Source organism: Festucalex cinctus, chromosome 1, assembly GCF_051991245.1.
Source record: "Festucalex cinctus isolate MCC-2025b chromosome 1, RoL_Fcin_1.0, whole genome shotgun sequence".
NCBI classification, from domain to species: domain Eukaryota; kingdom Metazoa; phylum Chordata; class Actinopteri; order Syngnathiformes; family Syngnathidae; genus Festucalex; species Festucalex cinctus.
The window spans coordinates 35,597,718-35,621,034 of NC_135411.1; the positions used below are offsets into that span (position 1 = coordinate 35,597,718).

At 42.5% G+C, this 23,317-nt stretch overlaps 1 protein-coding gene across 2 annotated transcripts in view; it reads left to right on the forward strand.

Annotated features, from left to right (window-relative positions):
- The first annotated feature begins 2,284 nt into the window (after positions 1-2,284).
- Positions 2,285-23,317, forward strand: part of rai1 (retinoic acid induced 1) — a 74,544-nt gene continuing 53,511 nt past the window's right edge. For both annotated transcript variants that reach the window (XM_077532520.1, XM_077532530.1), the window contains exon 1: positions 2,285-2,448. The gene's annotated coding sequence lies outside the window, so the exon portion shown is untranslated. The remainder of the gene's footprint in view (positions 2,449-23,317) is intronic.

The window sequence follows — 23,317 nt, forward strand, 5'->3', positions numbered from 1 at the left end:
TCTATGCTTCTAAATTGCCCATACAGCAGATTGAAAAAGTTTATACACCCCTCTTCAAATGCCAGGCATTTGTAATATTTCAAAAATGAGCGAAAGATAAATTATTTATATAAAAAAGTCCCCACCATTAATGTGACCTATAACTTGCAATGCAATTTTTAAAAAAGTGGTTGGACAAGTGTGCACACCCCCTTTATAACATGAACGTGGCTGAATTCAGAATTACCCATTCACATTCAAACTCATGACTGATGCCTCTGTTAACCCAAAAAAACGTTCAACTGTCCTATTGGTGTACAGCACATCTTTTTAATATACTTTTATACTATAGTGTTGTTTTCCCCCCTTTGGAACTTTTTTTTTTTACACCCTAAAACATTTTGTGCCGGGGTGATCACAAACCCCCAAAACAATCCCTCTGGACTACTGAATTGTGAGGCAGCTGTTTGGGCCACCAAACCTGCTAAGCTATTTGAAATAAAACCAAAACATATTTGCAGTCAAATAACCAACTGTCATTAAAAACAGAAAACTGTTCCTATAAAAAGTTTATTTTTATTAATAAAAAAACTAAGTTTTTTTTTTTTTAATAATAAAGAAGCCAGAACTGTAAAAATGTTTTTTTTTCTCGATATTTTCTCCTGTCTTGAATTCTCATATGTATAGTTAAAAATGTCAAATTTTACACACAAAGGAGAGCTAAATGAAAAACTATTTTTTTTTGGGGGGGGGGGTTTATTTATTTATTTATTTATTTATTTTTATCTGCAAACAAATGTGTTGTATGTGCCCCCACTAGTTACAGAGAAAAAAAATAATGATTGGAAATGAAATCCCGAAAAATTGGCCCCACCGTGAAACAAAAACAAGAACACACGCACACGCATACACGCACACAAGTTTGGTGGCGGCCTGAAAGGCTCCCCGCTGACACCAGCACCCCTGCAACCTCCTCCTCCCTGAATACCTCCACTATACACCGCCCACCCAACCACCATGTCCCGCCACCCCCAACCTCCCTCCACTCTCTCACCTCTACCTCCTCCAAGCTAATTCCATTATATATCCCCGACTGGAAGGAAGAGGAGCTGTCTTCTAATTGCTTTCTTATCCCCCTGAGTCCCCATCACTCTCTCCTATCGCCACACTTCGGCCCCCCACCTCCCTCCCGATTGAGGGGGGTGGGTTGATCATGGAGAGCATCAGGAAAGAGAGGAAAATAGGTAAATAGGTAAAGAGAGAGAGTGAGGAAAGAGATTGGAATGGAATGAGCTGCTATTTAGATATGGCAATTTACATAGCCTCACGTTCACCCATTCACACACCAGTGGTCAACTGCTGCCACACAGGGCACTGGAAGGTCCACTGGGAGCAAACGGGGGTTCAGTGTCTTGCTCAAGGATACTTCAACATGGTTGCTAGGGGTGAGGATTGAACCCACAACCTCACAGAAGGGAGATGACCACAGATAGAGAGCGTAGAAGAAGGAGAATGGAAGAGATACACACAGAGAGAAACAGAAATATAGACACAAAGAAAGAGAGAGACAGACAGAAAGACAGAAGTCAGGTTTCCATCAAGCCATTTGTATTCTTCCAATTTTCAAGAAATGTGAAAAAAATTGAATGGAAATGCTATAAATTCGAAAAAAAAAAAAAAAATCTTGTACGCTTGGAGGGGATGGATTTTGAAGCGGATTGAAAAAAGGAAAATGCGAATTTTGGCTATGGAAACAGGTTTTGCAAATAAACGCCGACAAGAACGGACACACGTTGCACATTTTGACCAGAGATTACGTTACACGTACGTTTGTAGTCTCAAAGCAATGGCGGACGATAAGTAAGGTATGTCTATAGGCCAGGGGGGGACGCCGAAACTTTTTGGAATTAATGAAAGAAGCGAATATTAATGCAATTTTAGATAGAAAACGGCAAAGAAACACTATACGGTTTATCAAGAAATCTACAAAAGCAAACTCATACGACACTTTCGCACGGCTCAGTTGCTTCCTGTTCTTCTTCTTGCGAGATGAATGTCAGGCATAGAGATGGGGATCACATCTCTATGGTGTCTAGCGCCACCTACAGCTGCGGAGTCCCTTCTCAATATTTGCAAAAGAAGAATAGATGGAAACGGGCATAAGTCGCATATACTTTTTGAACATTGTCAGTAAATTCGCTTAAAAATTTTGAAACAATTGGATGGTTACCTAATTAGAGAGAGAGAGAGAGAGAGAGAGAGAGAGAGAGAGAGAGAGAGAGAGAGAGAGAGAGAGAGAGTGGGAGAGGCTGCCACTGCGAGGGAGCCGGGTTGCCATTTGCAGCCTCGGCAGTAGAAGGCGAACGCAGGCTTCGCCGCTTGACGCTCGGCTCAGCTCATCGCAGCCTCGGCAGAGGACGAGCGGACACGGAAAGAAGCGCACCGGAGACCACGGCTCACCGCTAACAGGTAGCACGTACGCTTCCTCCTTCTTCTTCTTCTTCTATTTCTTCTCCCCCCCATTCATCATCAGCTCCCCTCCCGTGTGGACCACACAGGTGGAAACTCGTACGTGTGAGCGCGTGGGTGCGTAGAGGACAGCCGGTGTCCGTCACGTCACGGCTCCCTCATTTTCTTCACTGCTTTCTTCCGATGTCACGTAGAAGAAGCGACGCGCGTGGCTTTCAACTTTGGCGTTTGATCTGCATGCTTACCCCTCGTTGCCAAAATAGAACATTATCAGAGCAGCCATGTGTCATAGTTCGCTGTTTATTCTGCCCATTGCATAAGAGCACACACACAAATGTAAACACGCAAAATCCAATGACGCTGAATTTGTTATTGTGAATTGTTTAGAATGACTTTTCCGGCATCAACCGGAAATGCATATTTCTGTCAACTGCATTTTTTTTAATTTTTTTTTAGTAGTGTTGTTGCTGCATGTCGGTCCTAAAGTGCGCGTGTGACTGTGTGACTGCGTGTGCATGGCAGTTGTGCCATTAAAAGTAAGACTGCAGTGTCACCGCTGACTTGAACGGATGCTACCGACATCCTCGCTCACCCCGGGGACATTGAGAGAGGGAGGGACGTGTAGAAATTGTGACGTTCACGGAGCGCACTTTTGTGCGTCCTTTTAGCGTGTTGTGAGGTAAGGACAGAAATTGCACTGAGAGTGTGTGCTTTTCAAGATAGTGACATATGAGCAAAAGTGTACGAGTGAGAGTGTGAGGGAGCAAGAGAGGCTGAGGGATAAGAGGTGAAGGGCAGAAGAATGTATGAACGGAGGATGAGACCCCCCCCCCCCCACACACACACACACACACACACACACACACACACAAAAGACAAGCTATGGGCCCTCTTTGCCTTAACTGATCTCAATCGCACTTTTGCTGGTGATGTTTTTAGATGCTCGCGGATTTAGTGCTGACTCAACTTTCTTGCTGTTTTGTGCGTGTGTATGTGTGTGAACCTTCTCTCAGAAGTTTTCATCTTCATCCCTTGTGTGTAAAAGTGGGTTTCCCGCATGATGCAACACAATGAAAGGAAGCTGATTATCATGCAAACGGTTGGACGAGGCAAGCAGCTTAAAGTGAGCTCTGCTTTTCACCGCGATGATTTCACTCACATCAATGCAATAACTTCACTCTAAAATGGATTGGCTAAAAAAAACTACCAATCTAGTGGTTAAGCTCATATTGGCTTGATTAACCAATCGATTGGTCAGACATTGATCATTCTGCTTGGTTATGGACAGACCAATTGGTTATTGGTTAGCCAAACAACCAATGAAATTGGTTACAATAGAAATTAAGACTAGACTTGGAAATATATTATTTGTATGAATTTATTGTATTATTTTATTTATATTAAAAAAAATAGTGTTTAAAAATGGAAATGTGTGTCTAACACAGATTAACCAATCTCATGGTCAGAATGACCAATTTGTGTTGGTTGGCCCAATCACGAATATATATTGGTTGGAAACACCCATTCCAGAGTGGTTGTTTTAACCAAAGGATCTGCCGGACACATAACTACCAGCTAGATTGGTCAAATTCAACCCTTTTTTTGGTAGATTTGAACAATCTGATTTTAGAGTGTTCTTGAGCCGTGAGGGGGTCAAAAATGGCGTGAAGTTTTCAGCACAGGCCCATTAAACAGCTTTTTCCATCGGTGTTGCATGTGTGTGTGTGAGTGTGTAATGATCAGTAAAGGGCACTTGAAATTGGCATTTGCTGGCCTCGCTTCCCTTGTTTAACTTTCCTCACCTTTCTGTCACAGAAAGGAGACAGGCTAAATAATTACCAAACCCCCGTCATCCATCTTCTTTGGTTTTTTTTTTGGGTGGCCACGTGATTGTGCTCATGCAAGCGTCATCTTGACTTTTTTTTTTTTTTTTTTTTTTAAATCAGTTTGTGCTTTAGCAAGGACAGGTGGTGGGGGTGGCTTTGCAGTGCCATAAGAGAGGTGACGTGGGGAGAATGTTTGTCCCTCATTAAAGACAAGCAGAATGGACTCAAGCGGCGTTGAAGGAAACCACTGGAACACAGCAGCATTGTGATGAAATCACACATACACACACCGCCGCAGTCACTAATGAATGTGGCCAGTGCACCTGGGTCACATGACATGGCCTTCATGGATTGTGCCACTTTGTAAACATGTAGTGGGAGAAGTGAGGAAATGGAAGGATATATATGCAAAGACATATTTGGTGGTTGTTTTCATGGGGGGTTAGGAGAGGATGGAGGGAAGCGTTGACAGAAAGTGACGAAGGAAGGAAGCAGAATCTCATCTGTATGCATCTTAGAGCGTGCGGCTTGTTTGATTGGTGTTGCTTCGTGCTGGCTGGGAGGATGCCACAAAGTGGCCAAGGCGAAATGAATATCGCCTGTGTAATTCTAGCGTCTTCCAGGTAGGCCTCACTTTGCGGGGACAAAGTCAAGTCTGCGTCATCGTTTTGTTTTGAACTGGAGTGGGCTTTCTTTTTCCTTTCTCTCCTTTGCTTATCCTTCCTTAAAAAGCTGACTGGGAATGACAGCGCTGCCACTTTGGAATGGCGCTGTTAGTAGATGAAAAAAACAACCCAAAAAAATGGCATCCAGCGGTGTTTAGGGCCATCTTAGCTTAATGAAGAGTTGCTGATCAAATGTGTCTCATTAGGGAGTAATGAACAAGATGATGCTGAGAAATGTACCTTCACTAGAGACAACAAGCTTTGTTTGGACTGAGAGAGACCAGGAATCAGCTGTTTTCAACTATGGCTTCTTTGTGAAGGACTTAACCGATGACAATTCCTTTTAAAACCAAGACTGGAGGCATTGGCAGTATGTGATGCGTCTATTTTTTTCAAGCCATGGAAGATTGGAAAGTGAGGGCAGGGCAGGCCTTGCTTGAATGGTGCCCTGTGCCGCCGCACATTTTAATTACAATTATATAGAGTGCTAGTTTTCTTATTTAAAAAACACATTACAAACATGTTTGTTGTTTTTGGAGTGAGACTGGAATGAATTCATGGCTTTTCCATTCTTTTCAATGGGAAAAGATGATTTGTTATGTACACGCCATTGCATGACAGCTCATGGTTGTACCGGAGTTTCAACATGGACTTCAAAGAAAAGTTTTGCGCCTACTCGCCGCCGCTGCGTCTTCAAACACCTGCTGAAGTTACGTAACACAAGAGGTGACATGAGGATATCACAAGAAGAGGCAGACAGAACTAAAGAATACAACAACAAACAGTCTGTGACAACACTTGTAGCGAAATGCGCCTTACTGTGCTTACATCATCCAAACACAAGACCAAAATAATCTTAAAAAAAAACAAACAAAAAAAAACCTTTAAAAATCTTAGAGTGACTGGGTTGATTTTTGCTGTATACTTGACACTAGACTTTTCCGTGCTTTTTGGGAAATGGTACTTTAGAGACCTAAAATGAGTCTACTAGCGTACTTGTTAAGTGACCTTGAGGCACAATAACGGACTCGCTTTACTCCGCACTCCCCCACCCCCGAGTTGTTTGGTCGGATGTGCCAAACGTTTGACGCGCATTAGCGCCATCCCATATTCAGCGCTGCTGTTGCTAGGCTGCATGCCGACAGTATACGCGTGTGCCCGCCCGTGTGGAAGCGTGTGCGTGTTTTGCTTGACTGCCTCCGTGCAACGGACGCGAAGTAAGCTTGCCGCTTGTGAATTAGCTTCCATAGCAACCGTGCCGTGCCGCACAGCCAGCCAGCCAAGGGAAGTGAACGAAGGGCTGCTCTGCTCGTGCGATGCGAAAGCGGGCGCAGGCCAGATGCCAACTTGTGCTACCGTGGGCATGCCGACCAACTGACTGCCTTCAACAATAGGGCAGCGTGCTGGTCACGAGGAGGGGTGGTAACAATTGCTCTCTGGTCTTCGGATGCCAGACAAGGCCAACAAGCAGAATTTAACATGTTAATTGAGACATCCCTAAGGAAAATAACACTTTTGTAGGTAAGAAAAATGACAGTACTAATGGCTAAATCAGTGATTCTCAACATTTTTAGTAGCACCTAAAAGGATACGGAGCTCTTCAAGTGCCACCATCATAATCAACATTAAAATATAGCAGTGTTGGCAGTGATCCCGCCGCATTCATTGAATGCACTTGTGTATTCAATCCAACAAAGACTCTCCACGCCTCACTTTTTAGCCTCAGGTACATCTCAAATTTGATATTTTAGTCAAACACAATATATGTAGTACTGTATTGATTCTTTCTGTACAGCTCGACAGTGGCTGGGTGGATGTTTTGTACATGGAAATGTCATTTTTGGTGCGACGGAGACTCTCCACGCTTCGCTTTTCTGTCTCAGGGACATATAACGTTATGAATAGAGTTTATTGCTGTAGTCCTCCATTAAAATGTTTTTTCTCTCTCTTCCAAATGAGACGTTTGCAAACATGGAAAACAGTGATCAACATTTTAGTCGCTTTTCTGACATATTATGGACCAAACCATTCACTGAAATATGAAGTAAACAATTTATTTGCTTCAGTGGCCCACAAAAAAATGACGTGACGGGCCAGATTTGGCCCCCGGGCCTTGAGTTTCACATTCGCTTTTGGTTTATTTTTGTTTTGTAGGCTGACCTATATTAGCATGTCTCCCCGTACACACACACACACACACAGTACAAAGCGAGCCGCTCATCACACGCTGAGCTGTACTGAATTAACCAAAGCTTTCGCTGCACAGGAGGCAAAAACACAAACAAGCGGCAGCAAAGACGTCAGCGGCGGACTCCATGTTGGCTGGCGATCTGGAGCACCAAAGGTGCGCCAGCCTCACGCGGGCTGCAATCGTCACGCGGTTAATTGCTACTGTTCTCATGCCTGGAAACGAGGCGGGGGGTAGCGGAGACACGGCCGGGTTGCTAATGACCTCTCTGATGTCTATCGGACGACCGAGCTCGTCGGTGTGGCCTGGATGGGAACGCACACGCGCGCATCCACGCAGGAAATGGTCACCTGAGGCTCAGGGGAAGGAGAAGCTTAATTTCTTAATCCAATTCCAATTTGATATCGGCAATTATGGAGCTGCGAGGCAAGTCTGCTTTCATGTTCTTAGGTTGGGGGCGAGCGTACGTTTTCACAGCAGAAAAGAAAGTTTTTCTGCAGAGCGCAGTTCCGCAAACAGTGGCCGAGGGCATTTGTTTGCTCAATTTCAAAGCGTTGGCACCCGTTTTATTTTAGGATTCAGTATTGACTTACACACGATAGTTGGTGGATCTGGTGTCATTTTATTGTCCTGTGAAGTCAGTGCGGACTCGGTGACTCAGCTTATTGAGTCACTTAGTTGTGAAACTCTTCTTTTGTGCCTGTATGTCTGGGTTATACTGCCCCTTGGTGGCCAAAGGGAGCACACCAGAAGGAGTAGATTGTGGGGCGTGATAAGATAGAAGACACGCCCACTACATGTGTGTTTCCACTTGACAATTTCTCCCTTGTTTGTTCCTGCTTGTGCATTCCAGGTCAAGTTCCACCAATTCTCCCTTAACGCACAATCTCGATTTTCCACGCATACGCACCCTTCGCCCACATATGTTCACTAATCCATGACGACTAAAGTGCGCGCACACACATCCACTCGGAGGGGACTCATACATAATCATCAGGTCTCACCTGCAGCCAGGAGCGACGCAGCAATGCATACCAAATAGATGGATAGACGGGTTAAGAAGGGAGAGATGAACGAGACAAGAGAGAGATGGAGGACAAGATGGATGGATGGAGAGGGAGGAGAACGGCTGACGAGGTTTTGTAAGGCCGGCGAGATCAGTAATGAGATCTCTGCGAGTCAAACATCACGTGGCACACCTGGATAATAACGGCGTCACAAAGAAAATGCTTCGGCTTAGCTGGATAATGTCGCGTTCCAGAAAACTGGGATATTTAAAACCTTCTAAATCAATTCAACTAAATGCAGTACTATAACAGCACGTTGTGGAAATCGGCATGTAACCACAGTGGTGCCTTGAGATACGACACATAACTTTGCCGTCACATCTGCTAGCTTAATGCTAACCCATAGTAGGAAATGGCATGGATAGGTTTAAGAATAGCGTTCAGCTTTTATGACTCTTCAAAAATATTTTACTGGGGATGCTGGAACAGTTTAACAGATTCCATTCTATTCAATGTGGTAAGATGATTAAATAAGATATGAGAGTCTTGAGTTACAATTAAGCTTAATCGAGGAAGTAAAAATTCCAATTTCAAGGCATCACTGTATATTGCAATAACATCTCTATTTGAAGTTATATAGTAAAATGTGCAGTAAGTTTTTTTTTAGGTTTGTTGTCAGAGCTGCTGTACTATCTAAATCGGTCCCAATCGCTCTCAGAACTCACCGCTATTGACAACCTATATTCAAATATTGCATAAATTGCATGAAATTGTATTCATTTATTTCCAACAGTCCATTCTCTTTATTTGGAAACGCTTCTCTTGGCTGCACCAGGCCCTGTCTGGCCCGGCGGGACGAGCGGGAAATATCCTGGTTGGCTGCCAGGGGGCGCTTTGTAGCCTTATAATGAATAATCAACACCTTTATACTTTAATGCTTTCAGTTTTTGTCATGTCATCAGAAAAATATTGACTCTGATCTATCCCAGTTAGTTGTGCGCTTGTATTTTGCATCTTTGTATAGTAGTGATGGTCTGTATAACTGCAACGACTGGTGGTAAAAGGAGGCCAGAAAGTTTTTTTATTTAATTTTTTTAAATCTTTGTCTGCCTGTATGAAGTGTCACTCTGAATTATCAACAATTCACTTTTTTTTGTTACTAAGTTGAGTTAGGCTGAAAGTGCTAACACATTGGTGTTGACCCAGTGAGGCTGTTAGCATGTTAGCTTGTGTAAGAGCATGAGTCACCAGCTTTGCCGAGCGGAGCCGCGGCGCACTTTTAAACATCGGGGCCGTCAACAAACCCTGGGCTATCTCCCTGGCCACGTTTATTTATGTGCACTGACACTCACCATCCCACGTACACGCGCGCACACGTGTAAGCGTGCGCATAAAGTTCACGCTAAACACACTCTGAGCACACGCGTAGCTCAATAAAGCATGTGCATCAGATGTATAATTGGGAAGACGTTATATTGATGGGATAGGTTTAAATGCAATAGCTAAAAAAAAATCTCTTTCTAAATGACCCTATTTGCTAGATAATAATGTTCAGGTTCAGGTACGAAACTTCATTAAACAAATTTATTTTACAATAATTGGTATAATTTTATTTAGATATTGAATTCATTATGTATTATTTCTTATTACTAGCTTCATAAAACACAATTTGTATTGGATCTCATTCGATAATGATGATGCTCATTATTAATTGACACAATAAAATACAATTTTGTGCAAATGTATTAATTGTTTATCGTATTCTCTGATTCGAAATAATTTAATTTACATTTTATTTCACCATGTCACTTCCAGTTTACTGTCAAACTAAACATAAAACAAAGAGGATTGGACATTGTTTCTTTAAAATAACCACATTGTTTTGCCTTTAGTCTGCAAACTTAATTGCTAACACAATATTGGAAGAAATACTATCGTCTATGTTATGGTGAAAGACAAAGAATGCAGCGACACATGTAGACAATAGTCAGACATATTCTTTATCCTCTATTAAAAATAACTAACATTACTGCAGTTTACTGAGTCCATTAGAAGTGAAAATCAAACGGATAATGTGGCAAAGTTGTGCAGATGAATGAATCATGATGCAAAAGCTGTTTAATTCTTTGCATTTTACTTAGTTACTTTATTATGATGTTATTACAAGTACAGTACACTATTATAGAGTTCTATTGTGCTTGCTAAAAGAAAATAAAACTATTACAAAAATGTCCGAATGTAATAGTTGTAGCAATTTGAATATGTTGATGTTTCACTGTCTGATCTTACATGATAATTACATGAAATCTTTGCAACCCTTTGCAACTATATCTTAACCTTTGATGTCATTCTTCAGACCATCAAACAAACAAGCAGGTTCATTAAGAGAATTGTGACTTTAGATTTTCATTCATTTGCTAATTATGGTATAAGACGTGATGAAGCGGAAACACGATGCTTGCACTTCCTTCTCTCAGTCTCTTTTCCATTCTCTTGATTTCATGTACACATCCTTCTTTACTTCCTTCACGCCGTGACTTTCCTCCTCCTCTTTGTGTCACGCGCTTCCTCCACTCTCACACTTTCATCATCCATCCATCCTCCAACACGCTGTCAACATCCAAACCGTAGCGCCTCTCGCCCGGCTCCTCTCCTCCAATTTCCTCTTCCGTCTTCCCCCCACATCGCCCCAACTTCATCCCGCATCGTCTCCCCCTTTTCCGCATCCGAAAACCCCGCCCCCCCCCCTCCTCCTGCACCTCCATCCTCTTTTTCTGCACTTCATTAGCGGCTCTGTTCTTTTCTTTTCTTTTAATCGTTCTTTCCTCTCTCCGCCCCTCTGGCTCGCACGGAGGATGACACATGATGGCAAATTCCTGTCTCATTCAAATGCTCACATCCTCGAGCGTTAACACAAACGCACGCACCCCCACACACACCTTCGGCCGTTGCTCCACTATTCAACATGCATGATGTCATCGTCAAGGTTAACAGCTGAGGCGCTAATGGTGCAGGGATGCTGGGGCTTGTGGGTAATGTAGTGAGGGTGCAGGATGGGGTGCATAATCTTACTCTTAATATATTCATAATCTGGATCATGGACGATATACTTTTGAATGTTGAATGTTTTGGGGATAAACCGATTTTAGAAAATAATTGCATTACGTATAAACAACATTAATGTGCAAAGCACAAGATAACAAACAATAACAAAATAGGGATGGGCAAGTACAGCCGGACTTACCCTGCCTTCATGTGCTATGGGAAAGATGGACGTTACCACTCGGAAATTCCTAATTACGACCAAGTTCTGTTCATGTGATTTTGTTGTTATAGCAAAATTGTGTGCGAAACGTAATTGTGTAGATTCTAAAACAGCCTGCTGTGCTAACAGACGTTAACGCCCTTAGAAGTGTTAACATTTCTTGCCATTCGCAAATCTTTGTGCGCTTTCTGCCATGTTGAAAATTGAAAAGTTCACTCAACTCCGAAACTCGGGTATCAAAATAAATTCCCAGTTCTCCAGTAGAAAATACGACATGAGGGGGCACGTGCAATTTTCTACTCGACATGAGGTATTTACCATAATTACTAGGGCTGGGAATCTTTGCCTGTCTCACGATTCGATTCGATTACGATTTTTGGGTCAGAATCGATTTTCGATTCTCGATTCAAAGGATTTTCGATTCAAAATTATTTGATTGACAAATGATTTCTGCTTCAATTTACAGATATGCACAACATTGTCATGATCTACTCCAGTCTGGCTTGCAAGACAAAATTACATTAAAGTGTCTTTTTTTGTTTTTTTGTTTTTTGTTTAAACATGTATTAATTTTGTATTGTAAGTGCCTTGTTCCACAAAAACAGCATGTGGGCTACAACTGCCTTTTCCCCTTCTTCTTCGTTTCCAATTTAAATAAAATCGATTTTTGGATATTAATATCGATTTGATTTGATTAATAAATGAGAATCTCAATTCTTTTATGAATTGATTTTTTGGCACACCCCTAATAATTACGATACCACATGAAGGCAGCATTATTTCAAGGTATTCAAGGGCCTCGGCTGCCCTCTTGTGGCTGTTTTACAATCAAGACGTAGAAATTGGAAATTCAAAGAACAGAGAAATGCCATTAATTTCATGCAATTTCAAGGGAAGATTATTGTTATTATTATATTGTTTAGAGAGGTCTTTCTTGAAAATTATCTTCTTTTTTTTTAGAGCAACGTATGATGTCATATTAGGGCCATGTTGGAAAGAGTGTAAAATGTTAAGAGAAAATGTTTTCTCTCCTAAGATTCTGTTATTATTTACATTTTGACTTTAGTTCCATAAAATTATTTTATCGCCACAAAAATTCTGTATTGCCTCAAATAATGGTTAAAAAAACAACAATGTACAATACAATATGTTAAGCAATGATATAAATATATATTTATATTTATAAAGGTTCAAAATTAGCCCAATATGAAGCTTTAGAACAACTTCATTTCTCCTAACCAATAAGCAAAATGATGCCTCATAAGCATGTATTCTTTATCCTCTACAAAAAAATGACAAATACTTTTACAGTTTATCGAGTCACTTATGGAACTCTACTGTGTTTGTTTCTCCATGTCTGTATTATACTGCCCCCAGGTGGCCAAGTCGCAAACAACAGAAGAGCAGCGCAATGTCAATTGAACTGACGCAAAAACGATTTAATTCTTTACAACTGATTGGCTTATGTTGTGACTGGATGTTTAAAGAAAATACAATGTTAGAGGTAGTCAATTTTCTTATTTCAAAGAAGTACATTACGTATTGAGCAAGAATACATACACAGTAAATTCTGTAGAGTAAATTTGACCCTATTCAGAGTGGAACCAAATAGACTCAGTTTTGGCGTAATATTTACACTTGTAAGAGAGTAAAATAAAGAATTGGAAAAAATAAAAAATAAATAAAAGTGACTCAAGGGTGAAGGAACAAATTTATGACCTTCAGCTTGGGAGACAGCCGAGGCTACTCCCTGAGCCACACACCTCCTGCTTCCCGTTAGTATATCGCTCGTGTCAGCTGCAGCTGATTACATGATTCCATTGAATCGTCCGCAGAGACCAAAAACGAGGTATTTGGGCTCTTGGAGATAAGCAAACAGTAGAAGGGGCATAGCTCAGGTGGTAGTGTGGCAGTCTACCAAGCTGATGGGTGTGAGTTCATTCCTCAACCCTTGAGTGACTTTTATTTGATTTTTTTTTTTTCAGTATTTTATTTTACTCTCTTTCTAGTGTAAATCATAGCCTACTCGAAAACTGAGTTTATTTAATCCCTCTCTAAATCAGTCAGATTTACAGAATTTACTGTGTACAATCATATGTATAAAAGTCTCTGTATTATTGTTGTTATTGTGTTGTTGTTGTTGTTGTTGAATGTGTAGCCGCACAACTGCTGTAGCAGTCCTGCTAAAACTGAACCTATAAGTTTACCTCTAACAAGTGCAACAATTCAAGTGTATATAACAAAAAGTGAAGGCAATCAAGTGAATAAAATGTGGTTTGCCTCTAGCTCCTCCTTTGTCCCCTCGTTTATGTTCATTAATGTGAGGAGGCGCCGTTGTTGCATGGATAATTCATTGACATGCGAGGCAGCCGCGTCTGTGCGTGTTTGTGTTTGCCTGTCTGTCTTTGTGCGTGCGTGCGTGCGTGCGTGTGCGGCGTAGAAGGCCTGACAAGAAAATAACCTTCCCACCCTCCCTCGTCACTCGCGACGACGAGACGCCTCTCTTGCACCCTCTTTCTCCCTCTATTTTTATCATTCTCACACACACACAAACACACACACATTCTGTCTGTCTGTCCTTGGGTGTCTGCAGCCAGCTGTGTCTTCGGGCCATTAGTGACCCCCCCTTACCTCCCCTTCCTCCTTCCATCCATTTTCCCCATCACCGATTTCTCCGGCAGACTCCCTCCTTCCCTCCACATCCTCCTCCTCCCTCCATCCCTCCTGTGACCACTGGGCCTTCATTGTCACAGCAAAACAGTCTCGGGTTCGCCATTCTGTCACGCCACTGCGCCAAACGCCGACAAGTCGGTCGGCGCACGCTCGCGGAGGACGCACGCACGCACGCACGCCCAGCGTTTTGTATCGCAACATGCCGTTAATCCCAAAACAGCAGAAAGCCCAGTCAGCAACCTCGGCCTGTCCTCTGTCTTTATGCAGACTTCCTCCTCTTGCACCGTAAGCCTTTTGCAGCTTCCTCTCATTATGCAAAAGCAATTTGCGCTGTAAGACGCACACCTTCCTTAGAGTCACTCATCATAATAAAAGCGGGATTGGTTCCTCTTCCCGGTGGCATGTTGATGCTGAAGCAGGAAGAGAGCACGAAAGTGGGTCCCGGCTGTTGTTGTTTTTGTTGTCAGTCAAAAACTTTCCTCTTATCAACTTCCATCATGTTCGTACTGAGAAAAAGGGAGAAAACAGGCCAAAATCCACATGTAAGTGCGTGTGGCAGGGTGAGAGACGAGTTGTTGTGTTGTGGCTTAACCAAATGGGAGTGTAGACATCAAATTGATATTTCAGCATTTCAATCGGCATATCCACTCTCATTTTCTACTGCGCAGGTGTGAAACACGAGCCAGATCTGGCCCGCAACATCATTGATGTGGCCCGCGAAAGCAAATCAAATTCTATGACCCTTGCTAAAATTTGTACCAAAATTTCAAACTATCACGTATAATAAATAACGTTGACATTTTGCGATATTTTTTTTTAACAATTTTACACTAACTGAGCTATTATTCTGATTTCTAAGTACCAATCCATCAATTTCTAATGTGCAAGTAAGACTATGAGACAATTAAACATAAATTTGGTTTCACCGTCACGACAACGTGGCCTGCGACAAAAATGAGTTTGACCCCCCCTGTCCAACTGGAGGCCAAATACAGAAGGCTCTGGAACCTGGTGACTTCTTGGCCCTATTTTTCGTGGACAGGTGTGAAAATGGCCGCATCTTCATTTTGATGCTGAGGCCAGTCAAGCATTTAAGTATTTCAATAGCCGCTGCAATTTCTGAGAGAAAAGCTTTCAAGAGAACTGGAGCCCGATGAGAGAATGCTCGACAACCTGCTGACTTCTTTTAGCTCTCAGGGTCACCTTGGACATTTGGACATTCTCTGCCTTTTACGTACACTTTCCTCCTGGCTCACGTTTATTGCGGCTATGTAAGTCTGCAGTAAAGGTCCGTGTGATTATAATGTTTGAAACCATGAAAACTGAACTGCCATAAAATGTGACTTTCTAATTCTTGTCAAGTGTCTCAATCACTAGCTTCAATGCTAGAAGTGGGCGGACCTACCTTGTGATTGACAGGCCAGTAACAGCAGAATTAAGGTTGAAATGAACAAAATATGCCCTAAAAAAACAAAACAGAACACATAAGCCATTACATCATTCCCATTACATCACCTGCATTCCTTTTCGCCACACCTCCTCTCCATACAGCCCCGCCTCCGCTCCGATCCACTTCCATCCGTCCATTACGTACCCGAACCCCACCCCTCAACCCACCCTCCCTTTCCAACCACTCTATTGATTAAGCCATTCAATGTCAGCCTGTAATTCAACTGTAACGCTGTTGCACTTGAATATGCAAATGAGGAGTCCATGATCGGAAGAGGGAGGCAGTTCCGGTGTCGCTGTTGCCATGGAAACCTTTCATCAAACATATACACACATAGAGAATGTGCTCACTCCCTCTCTCTTTCACACGTTCCTGTCATGTCAGCGTCTCGGTGTGTGCGTGTGTGTGTGTGTGTAAAACTGACTGGGACGCAAGGGCTGAAATGACCTCACAGTGCCCTTGGGTGGATGTGTGATGGGGGGAGGGCGTGGGGGGGTTACAGTCCAGGTCCACTGCCTTAAAAGACTCCCTCATCACACGCACACACATGCACGCGCACCCTGTCTCGCCCCCCCCCCCCCCCCCCCCCACCATCCACCTCGCTCCCCCCCCCCTCCCTCCGTCCATGTTTATGCAGCCGTCTAATCACACTGACAGGAGAACAGCACTCTGCCACCATGCGTGCACGCAAACGCACACAAGAACACAAGTGCATGCAGAATTCATACGCTCTGCGTGTTTTCTTCCCTCTTTGGCGCTCACACACAAACACACACACGCACACACATCCTGCCTCTTCAGTACTGTGGGTCATCAACACTAACATCACCCCTCTCTCGCCGGATGTTACTTAGGGGACATTTTTAGGTCAGGGGGATGTCACACCATGTGCGCGCGCACGCGTGTGTTTGTGTTTTCAGAAGCATTCTGACCTTCAGGAAGGTTCGAAACCGGCCAACTAACACTCATCAACTCATTCAAGACCCTATGTCGAGAATTCAGAGATTTCATTTTCGGGATACTTTCTGGCTGTTTTAGAGTGCCTCATGGATTGCCATGAGTGCATGCCAGCCATAGATTGAAAGGCAGAAGAAGAGCGATGGTGTGGGGAACAAGTCTGAGCTGTAGAGAGACTCATTGTTTACCACAAGTGTATGCATGTCATGTAGAGAAAGGGGGATTCTTTTTTTTGACAGCCTGCATGTGGACTGGGGCTTTGGGCTTGCATGGTCCTTTTAGAGTGCCTTGTTGTTGCGGTGTGTGGAAAAGCCCAGTGACAACACATTTGGATATTTTCCAGCCAATGCAGGCTTTAACCAGGCAATAGATAAGAGTCAGCCATTTTCCCAGTTTGTTGAACATTTGATTAACAGTTGCCAGTTGAGCTTGAGTAGTTTCAATGCATCCAGTGAACACGCTTACAATATTTGAGAACAGAAACAAGTGCTTCATTTTTCACCATTTTGAAGCCTCATTTGATGTATTTGGCAATGTTCTTCATCATTCACGTTTGTCTTCTATGTGATGTGTCACATTTACAAGACATATTTTCACTTTACAGGGAAAATGCTCAACATGATAAGATTAGGTAGAATTTGTTTGAAATAAACCAAAAAAAAAAAAAAATCACACTGCAAGGTCGAGTTGTATGAGCAAGGGGTTAAAGGGTTCATAAGCCAGGGGGCGCCATTTCCACCATAAACAGGTTTGCAAGTGAGGTATGATTCTCCCTCCCTTATCCCACTTGGGAGGTTATTTTTGTTTCTTGTTTTTTTTTTTTTTTTTTTTTTTGAAGGCCTTGGTGCGTGAACTTGCGCACACATGTTAGTGTGTAACAGCGATAGTCAAATGAGCTTGTCAGTATGCGTGCCAGGCCTCTTCCTGGTGGCAGGCAGATGACAGTGCAGTGATTGGGCTGATTTTACCAAGGACGTGAGGGGAAATCAGAAGGCCGCCTCCAGGCCCAGGTGCTTATCGCCTCCACGCACATGCGCGCGGCGAACGTGCGGCGACTGTGCTCTGTGAACACGCGCTTGTACACAACAAAGTTTGGCAGAGCGTGGAGGCATTAACACACGTTCACACGCACACAGTGAAGTATACGCACTCTGTCGCTCACAACTCAGTGCAGACTTATCAAGTATGACACCAAGTCAAGGTCAGAGAAGCCTCACTGAAAATTGTTCATCGTTTAGAGGTCAAAGAACCACATTTGGTTATTTGGGAGGCGCTAGCAAATTTTCCCCAGCCAATTTACTCAATAATAATCACAATAATGGGACACAATAAAACAAAATATGATGTATATGGCCCATTCAGAAAATAAATTGTAAAATTACATGGAAGAAGGCATTTTGAGAAAAAATATAATAAAACATAAATATATTTTTAAAATGATAAATACTGCAATAAAGTATATAATTTTCAAAAATCTACTTTATTTTCTGGAATAACAATTTTTTTTCCCCCAGTATTACAACTTAATTTTGATATATTTCGAATTTTCGCCTTAGTAATATATTATAACTTAAGACTCGTGAAATTAGAATTGTAAAATCTTGAGCCCCCACACGCCTAATTAGAACTAAATTTTCATTAAATGTAAACTTTATTCTCATAATTGTACGTTGTGTATTTATAGATGTAGCATTTTTTGACCCGAAAACTCCTCCATAGCAGAGACCATTAATTGAAAACCTCTTGAGGTCGTCGGTTTTTCTGTCTGCCTGTCTGTCTGTCTGGCCAATCACGATATCATGGATGGGTTGGACCTTCTGTGTATCTGTTTGCGTGTTTGTGTTTGTGTGTGCTCTTCCTATAACAATCATTGACAATTCATGATGGAGCATAAGCACCAGTTGCTTTATTACACAAACACTGGCATGCAGAAATTAATTTTGGCAAAGGGCCTGGCTGCTTTCTGTGATGATGGCATCATTTCTATATTGTCAGGAGCCAACCAGACCACACTCCACATCATCATTTTATTTTATGCGAGGGCGCGGGGAAAAACAATCTATCAATGTAAGTTAAGATATGCGATAGGCAACATTGCATATAAGCATATTGTTGATATACATCTTCACTTTAAGGCAAAAGTTTCATGATTTTGGGGTGGCCTCGAATATATCCGCCCAAAATCACATCTCGGCATTCTGAACACAAATAAGAGCAATCTTAAGTAAGCTGAAGGTGAGGTGAGCTGAGGTGGCTACTTTTTAAGATTGTTCGCGTGATGTATTTCACAAATCTGACCTTGACACGTGCGCTCGAGCATCCAAACTGCCACATCTTGATTTTCGTGCAGTTGTGTGTTTGGGAATTTGGCTGATTGTGCAGTACCATGCTGGGCGTTCTGGGAGACCGATTGCATTTTCTTTTACACGCTAATTATAAACGTACTTTGCACGCGTTGATTTCCTGCATGAACTCTAGTGAGTCCTATTATGCTTCCGCCATGTCAACCATGGGCCACTTTTTGCGCTGAATTTAAGGGAAATGAGAGGAGCCACTTCCATTGCCAATTTTTATTTTTTGTTCAATAAAACGTATGGCAGGTAGAAAGTGGCCCAAGGGTTCAACTTTGGAGATGGTTCCTATAGAGGAACGAGGTACAATAATTTCATTTTCTAATAATCCCACCACATCTCTTGGATTGCACAGAGGGGTAAACTTCCTATAAATAACTGTACCAGATTTGTCTGGTATCTATGGATGCAGGTGCATGTACATCTGAGGACACCAAGGTCACCTTGACCGATTGCTATCCCAGAAGTTGGAGCACTCGTTCCATCAAATGCGGCCTGGAAAGACCCCAAAAAAATTCCACATCAATTCTCGGCCGTGCTCTAACCTTGACTCATGTCCTTGTGTTCCGCCTCGGCGTCGTACTTCGTGATGCTCACGCAGACCCTCCTCCATGATGGTCTTTCTTCTTGAGGGGGAGGCGTGTTCTGGAGCAGGATGGTGAGACAGATGCATTGATAAGCTCTGCCGACTTCACAATATTCATTCTGCATATCCAATCTCTCTCTCTCTCTCTCTCTCTCTCTCTCTAACTCATCCCTCTTTTCCATTTCAGGACTAATGCGTCCATACACTTGAAATGTCACTTCAGCATGGCAACCTATTAGACGGTTAGCCCAAGCAGCTGACAGCTCCCCCACCCCTCCTACCTTCCCTTGCTCAGTCGAGACAGAATGATTGGCTGAACCTTCTTCAGTCATTCAGAACAGGTAAAAAAAACAACAACGCACAGACACTGATGAAGCAAAGGACTCTCTCACCATTGAGAAGCTTGACGCCATCTCACATTTATCACACCGAGCCTTGCTTGAGCACAGGCTTACCGTAAATCCTCAAAATAGAGGCCTCTGCTCTCAATTAGTCGCGCTTTTGTCCACTTGAAGAAATAAACGCCTCTCCCTCAGGAAATAAAAACGCACAGGAGTCTGGAGTCTGTCCCCGCTGACTCTGGGCAAGAGGCGAAATACATCCTGGACTGGTCGCCAGTCATTCATAGGGTACAAAAAGACAAACAAGCATTCACATTCACAACTATGGAAAATTTTGAGGCTTCAATGATACATGATACTGAGCTACGCCATATTTAGAATTTCAATATACAGTACCTTTGGCTCGAAAGCAAAGCACAGAGAGTCTCAGTCACAGAAATGGATGGGAGCAATCAGTGAATCATTGCCAAAACCTTTCAGAATATACTTACTCTCTCCTCATTTGTCACCCATTTACTCTGTGTGGCAATCCGCTTCTTCCCTGACAACCGCACCATGTTTTTGTGGTTCAATAAATTTGTATTGGATGATATGACATATTGATTGGCTGGCAACCAATTCAGGGTGCACTCTGCCTACTGCCTGAAGCCAGCTGGGATAGGCTCCAGCACCCCCGCGACCCTTGAGAGGAGCAAGTGGTTGAGAAAATGGATGGATGGATGGGGGTGATTGTCCACTTCTGCTGTGTTCTAATTGAATCATGACTACTTTGTACAGTGAACTCACAAGTACATAAACCTCCAAATGCACGGGATTTATCAAAGGAGCTAAAAATATACGCGCAAATATAAACCGCAAATGTGAGACTGATACACAATCACACAACGTTAACCATTCTTCACCAACCATTCGCCAACCACCATTCAGCTCGTTCCTCACACCAACATATATTAAAAAATAAATAAATAAAAGGTGGGCAGCAAGGTGGATGACTGGTTAGGCAAGGCAAGTTTATTTGTATAGCACATTTCATACACAAGGCAACTCAATGTGCTTTACACGAGGAAAGACAACACATAAGCATCAAGAAACAGTAGTTAACATTCAGAGGAAGAAAAATAAATGAAAATAAGTTACAAAATTTACTAAAAAGAACATACAATAATCTTAAAACATTATTCAACAAACTTTAAAACATTTAACATAAGGATTTTTAAAATAATAAAAAACACTTAAAGCTGTTTAAAAGTCCCTAATCAAAGGTATAAGAAAAAAGCAAAGTTTTTAACCTGGATTTGAAAGCATTTACACTCGGGGCTGACTTCACTTCTGTTGGCAGCCTATTCCATCTGTGTGCAGCATAATAGCTAAATGCAGCTTCACCATGTTTGCTTCGAACTCTGGGTTCCACTAGTTGGCCCGAGTCTGTAGATCTCAGAGCCCTGCTGGGTTTGTACTCAATCAGCATTTCTTGGATATATTCAGGACCCAAACCATTTAGTGATTTATAGACGAGTAGCAGAACTTTAAAATCGATTCTACAGCTGACAGGGAGCCAGTGTAAATCCTTAAGTACTGGAGTAATATGTTCTGATCTTTTTGTTTTGGTCAGAACTCGAGCTGCAGCGTTCTGAATGAGCTGCAATTGTCTCATGTTCTTTTGAGAGAGTCCAGTCAGAAGATCGTTACAGTAATCTAGTCTGCTGGAGATAAAAGCATGGATAAGCTTCTCTTGGTCTGCTTGAAGCATGCAGTCCTTCAGTCTGGAGATGTTTTTCAGCTGGTAAAAGGCTGTTTTAGTGATGAATTTAATATGATTGCTGAAGGTCAGATCTGAGTCTATTAGTACCCCAAGATTTCGAACTTGGTCTTTAGTTTCTAAAGACAGTGACTCAAGCTGTTTTTTAACAGCAATCCTCTTTTCTTAGAGAATGACACAATACGTTAATAGAACTGCTGTCATTTGGGGACATCGATAAATACAGTTGTGTGTCATATGCATAACTATGATAGTCAACATCGGCGTTCTGAAGCATTTGACCCAAAGGTAACATATACAGACTGAACAACAGGGGTCCAAGGACTGACCCTTGACCCCCACATGTCATGGCCTTTCGATCAGATGCAAAATTTCCAATAGTCACAAAGTAACTCCTTTCCTCCAAATAGGACCTGAACCATTTAACCATTTACATGTTCTCCCCGTGCCTGTGTGGGTCTTCTCCGGGTACTCCGGTCTCCTCCCACATTCCAAAGACATGCATGACAGGTTAATGGACCCCTTCATGGCCTACGTGACGATGATGTCACAGTGTTTACCGGAGGCAAAAACAACTTACCGCTAGAAGTAAACAACGCTGGTTGTCTGTAGAAAATGTCATTTTGTTGTGTTTTTGGTTGCCAGAACCGTAAAAGCACCAACAAAAACGTGAAATTCTATCGCATCCCAGCCTCTGCCAGTCAAGTAATGGCAGACGGCTGTGGTTAAACGTGATTAGTCAAAAGGATTGGACTGAGGCTATTATCAACAATGCTCGTGTTTACAGCGCACACTTCATATCAGGTAAGATTTAACTATCACATTCAGCCTGGACAATGACTTAGTTGTGATTGAGATTACTTAAATTAGTCATTATTTGTGGGATTATTTTTACATGCACGAACTTACAAAAAGTCCGTGTTTACATTGCGAATGCTAACCGCTAGCTAACCAAATGTTAGCTGTATGTTTCAGTTTTGTCGAGGCGAAAGCCTCCACAATGGTTCCGATAACTTCATGTAAAATTTTTGTAGGAGAGGTACATGCCTCGTATATCCTCGTCTTCTGTTCCTGTCGTTGACTTGGACATGTCCATTCAAGACGTAGTTAGTTGTAGACATGTAATGAGTTATAGGCCTTCAGTTTATCTTCAGTATAAACGCTCAGTTTTTCTATAAGGTAGATTTAAATGTCCGGCCATTGCATGGTGGGTAGTCCCGTTAAATCATCTATCTAGTGCGTGAGTGCGTAGGGGTCAGTAAATATTGGCCCATGAGTCAGAGTTAACTTTTTAAAGTAACAGTCACGGTCGTGGGGAGTCAGTTTACTCACATATTAACTCAAATGGTCGTTTTCCGCGTCCTTTCCGACGTGAACTTTCTGTGAAATTATGCTGACCGGAGTTAGAACCGCACATGCTTTAAATTGTTTACAAACTTTGAAGGAGTCTATTGCGCACTCCGAATTGTCCCGAGGTGTGCTTGTGAGTGTGGATGGTTGTTCGTCTCTGTGTGCCCTGCGATTGGCTGGCAACCAGTTCAGGGTGTCCCCCGCCTACTGCCCGAAGCTGGCTGGGATAGGCTCCAGCACCCCCGCGACCCTTGTGAGACGTAAGCGGTTAAGAAAATGGATAGATAAATAAAAGGTGGGGACCGGGGGGGTTCTCCACCAAAAATAGACGCCTTCTTTGAATAAACACTTGGATCTTTCAGGTTGGGGGTAAATAAACAGCCCTAGCAATTAAAACGGGCTAATGAGCTTATGATGGCATCTTTTTAGTTACTTAATCTTTGAGGCATTT